This window comes from Balaenoptera musculus, chromosome 11, assembly GCF_009873245.2.
Source record: "Balaenoptera musculus isolate JJ_BM4_2016_0621 chromosome 11, mBalMus1.pri.v3, whole genome shotgun sequence".
Lineage (NCBI taxonomy): Eukaryota > Metazoa > Chordata > Mammalia > Artiodactyla > Balaenopteridae > Balaenoptera > Balaenoptera musculus.
In genome coordinates, this window is record NC_045795.1 from 29,070,205 (window position 1) to 29,086,143 (window position 15,939).

General features: G+C 42.8%; 1 protein-coding gene across 6 annotated transcripts in view; it reads left to right on the forward strand.

Annotated features, from left to right (window-relative positions):
• ADGRF5 (adhesion G protein-coupled receptor F5) overlaps positions 1-15,939 on the forward strand; it is a 108,213-nt gene that overhangs the window by 30,136 nt on the left and 62,138 nt on the right. For 5 of the 6 annotated variants that reach the window (XM_036869747.1, XM_036869751.1, XM_036869749.1 and 2 more), the window contains exon 1: positions 6,066-6,312. The exons of the other annotated variant lie outside the window; for it this stretch is intronic. The gene's annotated coding sequence lies outside the window, so the exon portion shown is untranslated. Of the gene's footprint in view, positions 1-6,065; positions 6,313-15,939 lie in introns of those variants that run through there. 6 annotated transcript variants of the gene reach the window in all.

Consider the following 15,939-nt stretch of genomic DNA (forward strand, 5'->3'; position numbering starts at 1 on the left):
CATATGGTGGTCAAGGAAGGCCTCACTAAGGATACAATGTTTGGGCCAAGGTGGGAATGAGGCGAGGGAGTGAGACATGAGGATATCTGGGCTAAGAGCATCCAGGCAGAGAGAATGGCCAGTGCCAAGACTCTGGGATGGAACAAGCTGGCTCACAGGAAAGCCAGCATGGCTGGAGCAACGTGGAAAGAAGGAGAGGAATTAAGGGAGGATATGGTGGGAGGAGCAAGGCTGCCAGTGGTGTAGACCTTACAGGCCACTGAAAAGACTTTCACCTTGACTGTGTGAGATGAGAGCACGGCTGAGCACAGGTGGACATTACATAGCTTATATCTTATGAAGACCATTTTAACTGCAGTCTTACACAGAGACCAATTAGAGGTAATGATGATCATCCAGGCAAGAGGTAATGATGGTTTGATGAGAGTGATAGCAGTGGAAGGGGTAAGAAATACCCAACCACATGTGTATTTCGAAGGTAGACAGGATTTGTTGACAAATTAAATATAAAGTGTGCAAGGGAGGACTCAAGGATGAGTCTTAGAGTTTTGGTCTGGCTAACCTGGAAGGATGGAGACGCCCTTTCCTGAGATGGGAGAGACTGTTGGAAAAGCTAGCTTGGGAGGGAGGATCAGGAGTTTCGTTTCGGACATGTTCAGTCTGAGAGCCTATTGAAGATCCAAGTGGATTTATCAAGTGAGAAGTTGGATATACTGGTCAGGAGTGCAGGAGTGAGGTCTGTGATTGAGGTAGATGTTTGGAAGTCATCAGCACAAAGATTTAAACCACAAGACTGGTGGAGATCACCTGGGGAATAAGTGTCAACAGAGAAGAGTTCCAAAGACTGAGCCATGGGACATGCCAATATTAAGAGGAGAACCCAGCAATGGAATGAGATGAAGCAGTTTCCTTTTGTTTGCCTTTTTAAAAAAATTTTACTGGAGTATAGTTGACTTACAATGTTGAGTTAGCTTCAGGTGTACAGCAAAGTGATTCAGTTGTACAAATACATATATTCATTCTTTTTCAGATTCTTTTCCCATATAGGTTATTACAGAATATTGAGTAGAGTTCCCTGTGCTATGTAGTAGGTCCTTGTTGGTTATCTATCTTATATATAGTAGTGTGCATATGTTAATGCCAAGCTCCTAATTTATCCCTCCCTCCCCACATTTCCCCTTTGGTAACCATAAGTTTGTTTTTGAAATCTGTGAATCTGTTTCTGTTTTGTAAATAAGTTCATTTGTATCATTTTTAAAATTAGATTCCACATATGAGTGATATCATATAATATTTGTCTTTCTTTGTCTGACGTACTTCACTTGGTATGATAACCTCTAGGTCCATCCGTGTTGCTGCAAATTACATCATTTCATTCTTTTTTTATGGCTGAGTAATATTCCGTTGTATATATGTACCACATCTTCTTTATTCCTTCCTCTGTCACTGGACATTTAGGTTGCTTCCATGGCTTGGCTATTGCAAATAGTGCTGCAGTGAGCATTGGGGTGCATGTATCTTCTCAAATTATGGTTGTCTTCAGATACACGCCCAAGAGTTGGATTGCTGGACCATATGGTAGTCCTTTTGTTTGCTTTTATAGATCACCTAGGACATGCCAGCACCAAGTGAGGAGCTGGGCATACAATAAATAAGACAGGGCCCGGCCCTCAAGGCACTTACAGTCAATGCATTAAGCATTAAAATGATCATTTGAGTGCAGTCTGGTACCTGCAGAAAGACACATACCTGATAGTTTGGGGTCAGGGAGAAGAAACACACAGCCCAACCGGGGAGAGCTAGGAGGGTCCTTGGAAGAAATAACATCTGCAATTTAACTGGACATTAAAAGTTAGCCAGATGAAGAAAGGAGAAGGGCAGAGGCGTGACACAGCCTGGAGCATGCTGGGAAAGACACATTTATTTGGTGCTGACATTTCTGCCTGGGCAAATAGCTCTGTCTCCAATGAGGTTATCCCCTCAAGTCCTAAGAGACGCCTCATACTAACGCAAACATAGATTAACACGACTAGTGAATTAGTTACTCAGGCTTCACCGTCGCAGTCTGGTTGAAGTCTGGGTTCAATTTGCCACCAATTACAACATCTTAGAACTCAGGAGAAGGGCTCAGTGCCAGCCAACGGCAGGGCAGCTGTAGCTGCGACAGGGCAAAGTCTTCCCATCAGCAGTGAATTCTGGGTTGCAGACGAGACCATATGGTGGTCCCGTTTTCTATTTGTCTTTGTTTTCGTTGTAAAGTGAGTGCCACGAGCACAGAGTGTTCCTAGCAACAAACAGGACGATGGATGAGAGCGGAATTGCTCTTCAGTGAGGCAAAGGGACAGCCACCTTGACAGCGCCCTGTCCCGTGTCAGAGTTGATGGCGTCCCACAAACCAACGCAAACAGGGAAAAGACAGCGCTTTCAAAGAAGCGTTAACCCAGGAGCTGACTGACAGCAGGGTGTTTTTTAAGAAAAGATGCATCCGAGTCAAGGTCCCCCACGTCGTCACTCTTTTTTGAAATATCAAGGTCTGCAAGCTTTCCTCTCCTGGAGTGGGCGAACTCTGTCACCAGACATTCAGTTCTCTCTTACAATTACTTTCCACAGCCGTCAGCCCGCAAAGTTCTTTTAGTGTCCTTTACCCCCATGATAAAGTACAGGTTCCTCCTACGTTTTCTTCATTCCTTCCAACACAGCTGGTGTCATTTGTCTACATCTATACTAATCCACTCAAGATACCCCCAAAGGAACCACATCTCATGACAAACACAAGAAGGTATATTTTAGAGGCATCTTCAAAGTGCCAGTCTGTGCGGAACCAGAGGCAAAGCCAGCCGAAAACAAAGGCAAAGACGGTACCAAATCCCTACATGATATTACAACAAAAACCTCTTTTCTGCAGAAATAACAATAGCTAACACACATGCTCACTAAGTGCCAGGCACTGTTATAAGCCTTTATACATGTATGGAACTCAGTTAATCTTCCCAACAACCCTGAGGTAGGTCTTATTATTACTCTGATTTTACAGATGAGAAAACTGAGGCACAGAAAGATGAAATAACCTGTTAAGTTTCTGAGGAGCTACTAGTGGGCAGACCTGGTGTCCACACGCTTAACCCCAGGCTACTTTGCGTTTTCAAGACTCAGGTGTTTGCTACTACTTAAATTTAATATTATAAGTTTTTAGTGTAAAAAAGAATCTGGAATGTCTTTGTCCATTTCGTATAGAAAAAGTCAATACCACAAATATTTAGCATAAGAAAGTTGGAATACATTTGACCCTTGAACAACGTGGGGGTTAAGGGCACCCACCCCCGCGCACTCGAAAATCTGTGTATAACTTTACAATCAGCGCTCCGTATCCTGGTTCCACCTACAAGGAGTCAACCAGCTAACTGTGGATCGTGTCATACAGTCATGTGTAGTTAGTGAAAAAAATCGGCGTGTAAGTAGACCCACGCACTTCAAACACACAGTGTTCAAGGATCAACTGTATTCTAAAATATGATTTAAGCTATTTGGCTCTGTGTGTATGTGTCTTAATATTCTTCTTATTTATTTATTTACTTATTGGTCAAGGGTAGTATTTTATTTATTTATTTTTTATAGAATTACTCTTTAAATTGAAGTATAGTTGATTACTATGTTTTTTAAAAATGTATTTAAATTTATTTTGAAATAGAAATTCACAGTTCTTGTTTGTGGGTAAGATTAGGCCATGTTTTCTTATCTATAGGGATGTTATTTTGCTCCTTATTCTTTTTTTAAAAATTTTTATTGGAGTATAGTTGCTTTACAATGTTGTGTTAGTTTCTGCTGTACAGCAAAGTGAATCAACTATATGTATACATATATCCCCCCTTTTTTGGATTTCCTTCCCATTTAGGTCACCACAGAGCACTGAGGAGAGTTCCCTGTGCAATACAGTAGGTTCTCATTAGTTATCTATTTTATATATAGTAGTGTGTATATGTCAATCCCTATTCCCAATTCATCCCACCCTTCCTTCCCCCCTTGGCAACCGTAAGTTTGTTTTCTACATCTGTGACTCTATTTCTGCTTTGCAAATAAGTTCATCTGTATCATTTTTCTAGATTCCACATGTAAGCAATATTATATGATATTTGTTTTTCTCTTTCTGACTTACTTCACTCTGTATGACAGTGAGTATTTTCTATAGAATCAAAAGATTTATTTTTCATAGTGATTCACACTTTACTATAGGTAATGCCATTAGAACTGGATTAAATAATAAGGCCCTTTACTGTGCCACTGACAGTAAATCCAGAGGTAAAGTACATCCACAAACGTGCCACATGTCCAAGCACACCCAGGGCTCAGCAAGGAGAATGACATCACTGTGCTTTAAACCTATCACAATGCACCCCCTGAGCACAGCCAGGCCCAGGCTGGCAGCAGGGAGGAAGTGGAGGGTAAGCTGTCAGGGGGCAACCAACAACGTCTTCCACAATGGCATGGAGTGGGCTGGAGGATACAACTGAGAATCAGTACTGAGAAGTAGAATAATAATATTTTGAAGTTTCATCTTCTTTTTGCCAAAATACTTCACCATTGTCCCCAGCCTGAGTGCGACTGCTCGTTGCTGACTTGCTTTCGGGCTGATAGCTCTGGCTGGAAAGGAAGGCTGGCAAGGAGGGAAGGAGACAGTGTGGGACAGGGAAGGCCCATGAGCTTGGAGGATTCGCGCCCAGGTCTCCAGTTCTGGAGCTCTTCCTCTATGCCAGTCTTTTACCAGAACCTATATAATATACGGCCTCAGCAGTATTATTATTCCACTTTCACACATAATAAAACTGAGTCTCAGTGAGGTCTCATAACGTGTCCAAGGCCACAGAAATAGGAATCAGTGGCCCTATGGTTTGAATCCCTACAGTCTGACTCTGGGGTCCGGCACTGACACACAGTCCTGACACTAGGAGGGTTTCTCTCAATGCAGTCTGGGGACGGCCTGCGTCAGACTTAATGGAGCACTTACAATGCAGATTCCTGGGCTCTAGGACAGGAGCCATTCATCAGACTTTCTGTGGGCAGCGTTTTAGAGTAGGAAATTGAAGATCATTCCCCACACTGAAGTTTAAGAACAATTAGATGACCACCTATTACTTCCCATCTGTGTTCTGACCTTGGGCAAGTCACTGTTTCTCTTTGGACCTCAGTTTCCTCCCTTGTAAAAAGAGGATGAGTAAGGTCACTTTTGGCTCAAAAACTCTGATTCTGATTCTAATTCATTTTTTAAAAACTTTTTATTGGAGTATAGATGCTTTGCAACGTTGTGTTAGTTTCTGCTGTACAGCAAAGTGAATCAGCTATACGTATACGTATATCCCCTCTTTTTTGGATTTCCTTCCTGTTTAGGTCACCACAGAGCACTGAGTAGAGTTCCCTGTGCTATGCAGTAGGTTCTCACTGGCTATCTATTTTATACGTAGTGATTCTAATTCATTTTAAACCCAACCACCTGACTGCAGCCTGCCAAGCTGCCTTTTTCCAGGTATCTCCTTATCTTTAAACATTAGTGTTATTGAGATGATATTTTAAGTGTTACACAGAATTTGTAGTTAGATGCACAAATATTCATAGAGTTTCCCTGGAAATCTGGATGCCCCTGAATGTGACATATGTGAAGTGCAACCCTCTCTTAAGCCCAGGGCTAGGACTGAACAACCTCACTAGGTCTTCTCATATTCAAGATTTTTTTAATCTCTGATTTCTTAGTGCCACTAGAAATGAAACTCACTGATAATTTTAATTTCCCTTCTGAAAACACAATCTCATTTAGTGGACATCTTTCAAAGGTTTAAACCAGGCATCCTACACCGGCCATGAGCTCGAACACATTTGGGGTTCTCTCTGGTTTCATTTTCTGAACTTTTTCTTGGAGAAAGGGAAGCAAAAACTAGGGCATTGGCCAAACAAATCCGGCCACTCAGTGAATAGGTTTCCAGATAAGAATGACCTGAAGGACTTCCCATGGGCGTGAGGGAAATCGCATACGCCATCCAGGGAAGAGGACCAGGAAATCACTTCTTGTTTTCAAACAGCGGCTAGCCATCGGGGATGGCCCTGTGAGGCTCGGAGGACCACGGCAGGAAGGCACTGGTCAGCAGCGAGACTAAGCTCGGCTTGGAGCTGCCGGACCTGCCTGAGCCCTCCCGATGAGTCCTGCTTGACTCTCCCTTCACCGATCATGAGGCTGTGGGGTGAATGGCCTCGTAGTGGAGACCTGGAAGTTTGTTAGGCGTCTGATCAGAGCAGGAGCCGGCCTGGGACAACGGTGCTGGGCAGGTAACAGGCATTTCTCCTAATGGGGGTCTGTCTCCCTTTGTAGCAAGACCTCAGGGGCAGGCAGCTAGGTCACTCTGACGCTCCTTTAAGGCATCTTTCAGTTACGACCCTTTGCCTGATTTCCTTTTCTGTAGCTGTGACGTGTATGTTGGGAGCACAAAGCATGTCTGGTCAAGGGCATTTTGCATGCAGGCTGTTGGTTACGTTGGTGAGACTGCGTTTAGGGAGACTGAGTGTCAGGCAGTGAGCTGGGATGCTTTTAGGATTTCCTCTAAAATAAAAAAAGCTTTCCTTTTCTTTTTCTTTCTTTTTAATGAGTTATCCCATCCCTGAGCCGGAAAATACCGTAAAGACCAGAGCATTTTTGAACTGCTATGTGAGTGCTTCCATGCCAGGCAGCAGGGGAGGCTACCCCGAGTGTAGCAGGAGGGGCATGGGTATCCTCAGGTCCCAGGCAGTCCTGGGAATGTGAAATGTAAGATGCTGCCCCACCCACACTGAGGGGAAAGGGGTTTGCAAGTCAGCGCTGGGAAGGATGTCAAGAAAAGTGCTGGGATCAAGAGCAGGCAGGCTTGTCTCGAGTGTTCTAGAAGGAAGGAAATGCCGTATGATGTGTGGTTTGCTTAAAACATTTTTTTTTTTAACATCTTTATTGGAGTATAATTGCTTTACAACGTGTTAGTTTCTGCCGTACAACAAAGTGAATCAGCTATACGTGCACGTATATCCCCGTATCCCCTCCCTCTTGCGTCTCCTTCCCACCCTCCCTATCCCACCCCTCTAGGTGGACACAAAGCACGGAGCTGTTCTCCCTGTGCTATGAGGTTGCTTCCCACTAGCTATTTTACACTCATGCCACTCTCTCACTTTGTCCCAGCTTACCCTTCCCCCTCCCCGTGTCCTCAAGTTCATTCTCTATGTTTGCGTCTTTATTCTTGTCCTGCCCCTAGGTTCTTCAGAACCTTTTTTTTTTCTAGATTCCATATATATGTGTTAGCATACGGTATTTGTTTTTCTCTTTCTGACTTACTTCACTCTGTATGACAGACTCTAGGTCCATCCACCTCACTACAAATAACTCAATTTCGTTTCTTTTTATGGCTGAGTAATATTCTGTTGTAGATATGTGCCACATCTTCTTTATCCATTCATCTGTCGATGGACATTTAGGTTGCTTCCGTATCCTGGCTATTGTAAATAGAGCTGCAATGAACACTGTGGTACATGACTCTTTCTGAATTATGGTTTTCTCAGGGTATATGCCCAGTAGTGGGATTGCTGTGTCATATGGTAGGTCTATTTTTAGTTTTTTAAGGAACCTCCATACTGTTCTCCATGGTGGTTGTATCAACTTACATTCCCACCAGCAGTGCAAGAGGGATCCCTTTTCTCCACACCCTCTCCAGCATTTATTGTTTGTAGATTTTTTGAGGATGGCCATTCTGACCAGTGTGAGGTGATACCTCACTGTAGTTTTGATTTGCATTTCTCTAATGATGAGTGATGTTGGGCGTCCTTTCATGTGTTTGCTGGCAATCTGTGTATCTTCTGTGGAGGAATGTCTATGTAGGTCTTCTGCCCATGTTTGGGTTTAAACCATGTTTTCTTGTACTTTGTAGAAAGCCAGGCCACACCACTTCACTGCAGCCCAGTTTTTCCCTTCATAAAGGGCTAATGTTTGGGGCCTTTCATTTTTGAATTACACAAGTAATGCATGACTATATTCGTACTGTAATAGACTATGTCTAACAATTTTTCAAGCCCTGCACACCCGATATGCATTAGTTTTTTCCCCTCCCCAAAGTTATCCCATCAGTTGTTTGCTGTGTGTATTACCAGTTAAATGACTTATTTTTCTGTCTTCCCAGCTCTTAGGACAAGTCAGGGCACGTAGGAGTACAAGAAATTGTCATTGTCAGATCCATGTATTGGTCTTTAACAATACCTTCCTCTCACTGGAAAGAAAAAGTAATACATGGGGAATGTGAACAGCTCTTTTAATATTTAGAAAAGTTTGAAAGAGTTTTATTTATTTTCAGCATTATTATTTTTGTGTTGGTTTTGGCTTTGGCAACTAATAGTATTCATAACAATTTCCCAGGGATTAGATTCTAGATTTTTCAACTAGTAGTTTGGGCTTCTCTCCTGAAGGCCATCAAAGGCATTCTGTTCTGGAAAATAAAAGAAAAGAAAATTAATCGGATAGATAGATGAATGGATGGATGGATAGATAGATAGATAGGTAGATGATAGTTAGCCAGCTAGATTAAGTGGTTGGCTCTGGAAAAATGCGGAGAGGGTGGGAGAGATTCCCTTTTTATTTAATGGATAATAGTTGGGTTTAACAGATGGGTTCATTTTCTATTTCTTTTAGCTTTCTGTAAAAAGGTGACCTTTTATTTTTTTCCTTCCATACATTATTATGAGACAAGTGAATAAGAAAAAAACACTGTGAACAAGTCGATATGGGTCATGGAGAGAGGATCTGGAATGAAGTTGCATGAGCAATGTCAAGTCCAAGAATAATCACAAAGTACTTTCAGCTGCTATTTGGCATTTTCTTGCCCTTCCCAAGGTTTGTCTACTCCAAACTTTTCCCAAGGTTTGTCAGAGGGCCAGTTGGCCCTGCTGATTTTGGACATTCTCTGGTGCTTTCTTGACCATCCTGTTAAATTCGCCTGCCTTGACTCTTTCTCGGGGTAATTCAATTAATCATTTCACCCTGCTGCACAGTGCTAGCCCCTGATAGAGACCTCCTCATCCTTCACCATGTCGTAAGTAAAGCAGGTAGCTTGTTCCCATTTTATGGAATACAAAAATGAGAGGCTCAGAGGTTTCGTTGTTTGCTCAGCATCTCTCAATTAATCTTTTGGGGGCACTGAAATAAGAAGAAGCCCAGATCTCTGCCTTTCCAACATAAGGATAAAAGTCATGTGGAATAGAGAATGAATGTGATTGGCTAGATTCTATCAACTTGGTAGCAGCATGGATTCCCAGTTGTGCTGGAAGTCTGTAGACAGATTAAGCTATTGCCTGGTCCAGATTTTAGCAGATTCTAATGCCTGCTGTCCATTGGTATCACCCCCAGAAACTTAACAAGAAGTAAACAATGCCCAGACACTTCCCTGGAACAACTGCGTCAGAATCTCCGGGGAAAGGGCTCGGGCATGGTTTTTTGTTTGGTTCGTTTGTTTTTAAACCTCCAAAGTGATTCTGTTACACAGTGAGGGTTGAGAACCACTGAGTCCAAGCTGTAAGAGATAAAGTCTAAATTGAGAAGCAGAAGTGATACCGCTTCATGGAGCCGAGAAGTTGGGGCCAGAAGTGCCAGCAGCTGGGAACATCATGTATTAGGATTCTGGCGGCTCCTATTTATGAGAGGAACAACCCCCTCTCATGTCTGCAGGTGAGAATGAAGAGGCATCTCCACTCCCCAGACAATGGCACTGCCTTTCAAGTTTAAATCAGAACAACCCCACTGGCTTCCCTGCAGATTCACTGGCTCCCTGTTACTTGCAGAGTTTACAAAATCAGATGAAATGCTCTAGGTAAACAGGACGTGCTCTTCTACCGCCAAATGTCTACGGGGGTGGGGGTCATCTATTCTACTCAATGTCATTTTAACACGTGTCTCAGTTCCCAGAAAAAGAAATACTAATTATCCTTTGCATGATCAGCCACTTTCTGGATTGATCTATAGATGGATAGACAATAATTCTGAGCTGTTTGGTTTTTTTTTAATAGATTTTATTTATTTACTTATTTATTTTTGGCTGCATTGGGTCTTCGTTGTTGCGCGCGGGCTTTTCTGTAGTTGCAGCGAACGGGGGCTACTCTTCGTTGTGGTTCACAGGCTTCTCATTGCAGTGGCTTCTTTTGTTGCAGAGCACGGGCTCTAGATGCATCGTCTTCAGTAGTTGTGGCACGCAGGCTCAGTAGTTGTGGCTCACGGGCTTAGTTGCTCCGCGTCATGTGGGATCTTCCTGGACCAGGGATCAAACCTGTGTTCCCTGCATTGGCAGGCAGATTCTTAACCACTGCACCACCAGGGAATCCCCAGAGCTGTATTTTAATCAGAAGATGTGTCCCTAGAAACTTCCTCGCCGACATTTCTCAGTATAATCCAAATTAGTATCACTCATCGCTGTAATTTTTGTCTCCTTTATAAGGAGCACTGGGTGGGGGGGGGCCTCTCAGCCTCAGTTTCCCCAGGTCCTGAGAGTCTCAACACAGAGTAGGTGCTGCAGGAAGGCTTGTTGGGTTAAATATCTGTGTTGACTGTGGAGGCGCTATGAATTCACATGTTATTTACCAGCTCAGCATTTCAATTCACGTTGTCTGATTCTAGTGATGATGGTTAAAATAACTGGAGTCTTGCCTATTTCCTAAAAGATAATCACAAAGGTGAAACCTTTAAAGTCACAGCTTAGTGGAAGCATTTACGTTGAGGTGTGCAAAGAGCTGTGGAATTACAAAGACAGAGAATCCTTTCCTTTAATCAGCTTATACTCGGAATGGGAGGCAAGGCACAGGCCTTAGGAATTTTAATAATAACAGGTAATATTTACTGAGTACTTACTATGTGCCAGGCACTGTGTTCAGTGCTTTACAAAGACTGTTAAGTCATATAGTTATTCCAATAATCCAATACCTCAGGTACTATTATAATACCTACTTTATAGACAAAAGGACACACAATTTTAAATAAGTTGTCCGAGGCACACAAAGCTGGCAAGTAGTGAAGTTGGGATTCCAGCTCAGGCAGTCTGACTTACCAGTCCAGAGGCCTAATTACTATGCTGTGCTCCAAAAACCACAATAGTGCTGCAAAAAAATCCAAATGCCAGGGCCAGCAGAGTAGCGGAGGAGAGAAATGCAGTGTATTCCAAAGAATGATGTATCTCTCGAAAAGGCGAGAAAAGAGGCATGTGCTATAAAGGGTAAGACCTCAGATTCGGCAACAGAGTTGGCTACATACTGTGTGATTTGGGGTGTGTGATTTAATTTACCGAAGTCTCAGTTTCTCCATCAGTAAAATGGGGATATTGCTACTTCAAACAATATAGGATTTAAGGATTAAATGAGCCTAGTACATGCAGAGCGCTTAGTCTAATGCCAGCATATAGCGAGGGCTTGATAAATGATAGCAATTGTTGTTACTAAGGGAATAAGCAAGACCTGAAATAATGAGTAAATCTCAGAAGGGAGAAATGGGTCATTTCAGCTGCCAAGAATAGTGTGAGAAGAAGCCAAGAGGTAGCAATCCATTCAACGAATATTTGTTGTTCATATTTAGGACACATTTTGCAAAAAAAGGTACAATAAAAGCTTGTGAGTAGGTCAGCCTGTTCTGTATCCAAGTGTCATGGAAGAAAAATGTAGCAGGGCTGGGGTTTTCCTTAGGTGGCGGTGACCATGCTTGCCAGGTGAATCAGCCCAAATATTCTCTGGGCATTTGAGAATGTTCAGAGTACTTGAATGTGGTACAGTAGCAATCTATGAAAAATAGTGTTCTAGGCAAATGAATCAGCTGATGGTACTGGATATTGGACAGGGAGGAAAGGAGGGAGGGTTCAGGAGATTGCTGCAGTCATCCCGGTGATAATGATAATGATGAGATAGTAATGTCCACACCAATATGGAGGCCGAGGAAAAGAAAACATGGCAGTGGAGGTATTTACAGGACTTAGCAAATGGTTGAATTGCTCCTCCCACTCCTGCCCTCGATTCTTGTAACCAGGAATACCTGTGGGGTTGTGAGTCTGTGAAACTGAAGAATGAAGCCAGCAGCTGGCAAACCTGGGAAGAGGTGGGTTAGGAGAGAAGAGACACATTAGTTCTGGATGAGCTGAATTTAGACCCAGGTGGAAATAGTCCAGTTGGAAAGATGCTGCTAATATTTAGCAAAGAGATCAAGGTGGAAATAAAGTTTGGGGACTTTTCATGTAAATTGATAATTAAAACTATAGATGTGGACAAGCTCCCTAAGAGAAAGGGTGTCAAGGGAGATCATCCAAGGACCCAAGGGAGGTTTGGAGACAGTGTAGGATGAGGAGGATGGAATCATAGGAGGCGAGAAAGGAACAAAGACTGGAGCGAGGAGAGACCCCAGGGGCAAAGAGGGGGCTGTGAAGGAGGAGGTATTAAGTGTGGTCAGAAACCAACAAGAAACCAGGGAGGACGAGCGCTAGTGAAGAATGTCACACTTCAGAAAATACTTTTTTTTTTTTTAACATCTTTATTAGAGTATAATTGCTTTACAATGGTGTGTTAGTTTCTGCTTTATAACAAAGTGAATCAGTTATACATATACATATGTCCCCATATCTCTTCCCTCTTGCATCTCCCTCCCTCCCATCCTCCCTATCCCACCCCTCTAGGTGGTCACAAAGCACGGAGCTGATCTCCCTGTGCTATGCGACTGCTTCCCACTACCTATCTATTTTACGTTTGGTAGTGTATATATGTCCATGCCACTCTCTCGCTTTGTCCCAGCTTACCCTTTAGAAAATACTTTTCATAATAAGGTGAGGACTAAAGTCAGACTATCCAGATTAAGGAAATTTTGGAATGGCCATGACTTCTCAGGCTACTGTATTTGGGGGGAAAAATAATACTTTTTTCATTTTAAGTAGCACACATACATACATTATTCTTAAAGTCTAACAAAATGGAAATTTAAGAGAAGTGAAGTCACTGGCTAGGGACACCCATGCCTGATGTCAGAGATATGCAGTGAACGGGGGCTGGGAAAGGAGGGAACACAGAGGGCTAAGATGGCCCTGCCGAACATTAAAATGTTGGAATAATTGCAACCACAAGGTAGATAAATAACTGCTGCCCCGGGGCCCCTGGAGTGTCCAGAGTGCCCCCTCCCACCTCTGCCTCAGTCACCCAGTTGCTTGCCTTGGACCCTTGCACAGACCTCCCCACTAACTGGCAATGAGGGCCCTGAGGCCCCTCCTCTTGCAGCGACCGGGGACTGCTCTGATTGGTCCACTATTGTTGTTATTAGAATACTCAGTATTATTTTGAATCTCACCTCGTAAAGAGTAGAACCACAGAACTGTAAAGGTTTGGACCAACACCCAAGCCCCCTGAGGCTCTATACAGCCTGGCAGGCAACCCCAGGGCCACCCTCCATGGCAGTCGAAGTGCATTGTTTTGCCAGGGCTTAGGGAAACCCCTCCATGTGGTAAATGAAAGTAGCAAGATGGTTGAGATAAGAGCAGAGTTAGGAACTTAATGTTTTCATGGAGATGGTAATCTCTTGCTCAAAGGTTAAAATCCTCCAGTGATTTATAAGGAAAGAAGGATAAAAGGTTATCAATGCCACACACATGTGCAGTGTGTTTTAGAAAGCTTGACCCCATTGTGTACAAACAAATGTTCCTCTGTAATCTGATAGGACTGAGCTACCCTGACACAATGCTACTGCAGGACTTTATTTTAAGGCAAAGGAAAATTAAATAGAAAAAAAAAAATTTCAAGGCAGTTCTTTCATTGGTATTGTGTTTCGTGTTTGTGTTAAATAAATATTTAGCTTATAGTTCTGCATGTGTGACGGATGAATCATCTCATTAGATAAGGTCAGCAAAGGTAAGTTTTATCACTTCTGTGTTTGAAAATACAGATCTGTGAAGGCGGGCTCTTAAAGTGGCCCTTGAGGGGCACTTCTGCAATTCAGGAGGGAGGTTATTGATGACATCCTGTCTTAATTGCAACCCTGAGCAAAGAATAATAATCTCAGTCAAATTTGCAATGGAAGTCCTGAAATTTCGTACTACCATTCATCATCTGCCATCATGAGGAACTTTGCTTTGAATTATTCTCTAGTAGTAGTATAATATAGTATGTGCCCCAGAACATAGGGAACCGGGCATAGGAAGATATACCATTGGCTTTTTCAAAGGATACAATACCTGTCCAGTTAGTCACACACAGGCCAAGGGTTAGTAAGATGCATGGCTTCCCCTGTTAGTGTCCTAGCATGCAATGCAATTCTTCCTTTCTTAAAAAGAAAGCCACGCATATAACATCACCTTCTGTGCATGACACAGAAACCAAGCAGTTTACCTATGGGAAGAATCGCTACTCTCTCTCCTCCACTTTTTAACCAAACATCTTGAGTTTTATGTGCCCACCATATTCACAAGTCCTGACCTCCCATTTATAGCTGAACAGAGCAGGGAATCTCCAACCAGGAGACAGTCGTTTGCCTGAGCATTAAAGGGTGGATAGAATTTGAATCTGTGGTGATTATGTTGAGGCGAAGGGGCAGGAAAAAAAAAGGGAGATCAAGAAACCAAGTAAATGATGACAGGATTACTTTGGTTTTGCCAAACACTGAAAGATAGTTTGACCATAATAACTACCCTTCCCCACTCCCAGGATTAAATCTTAAAGATTAATGTTCATATTATTACTTCTGCATGAACACTGGGAAATCTCTTGCACTATTTTAAATTATGAAAAAGCAACCAGCTACAGTAGTGAAAATATGATAGATGCTTATGAAATAAACCAGCTCCAGGTCACGAGGGCCTTCAGCATCAGCAAAGGCCATTGCCTTTGTTCCGAAAGCAGCTGGGAGCTGAACAGAGGTAACACATGAGAAGAGCACTTCCAGAAGGTCAATCTTGCATCTACATAGGTGATGGGCAGAGAGGAAAAGAATCCCGCCATCGCAGTGGTGCATGTGAGGGGCAGTGAAGGCCTGGACTGTGTAGTCAACCAGAGATGGGAGAGATAAGTGCAAGAGATAGTTTCAATTAGGCTCAGAAGCCTAAGTGAGGTTACAATGGATTTGAAATAATTGTGAGAAATTTTAGACTCTTTGAACAGTATTGGGACCTTCAGAGGCCAATTCCTCCACCCCAAATTTGATATCACCAGGGGCCATCAGCTCCCTGGCTTTACTGAAAAGAAAACTGAGACTCAGAGAGGTGAAGTGACTTGCCCCAGTTCACGAACCAATCAGTGCCAAAGTGAGGCTAGAATTCAGTTGCCTGGTCTAAGGTCCATATAGAGAAAGTTTTTCATTTATTCTCATTGATATCCCACTGAGAAGATCTCATAGGCCAAATGGTGCCTTTTCCCAATGGAATAGATTGCAAAATTTATAATTTTGTCACTACCACATATCAACTGTGCAATCTTGGTGAGCTACTCATCCTTCTAACCTTCCATTTCCATTTTTGAATATGGAATAATTAGGGATAATTTAGTGGTATCATAGGATCATTGAGAGGGTTAAATGACGTAATCCTTGGAGAGAGCTTAGCACCATGCCTGAAACAGATCCAGTAAATGACAGGGATCTATCACCATCAGCATCACCATCATCATCACCATCATCACCATCATCATCACCATCATCATCACCATCAGCATCACCATCAGCATCATCATCACCATCAGCATCATCACCATCATCATTGCTGATAATTATTCTCCACCATCCTATCACAAACAACTTGTCTGACTGTAGGACAACATTATTATCTATTGACAGAATTTTAAGAATCCTTGGTTGAGCTCTTCAGTCCTGACTGACTCAACGCCTAGCTGCCTTTGAGACACATAGCCCTTACCAAGCCCTAGTTTTCTCATCTAAAAACTAAGAGG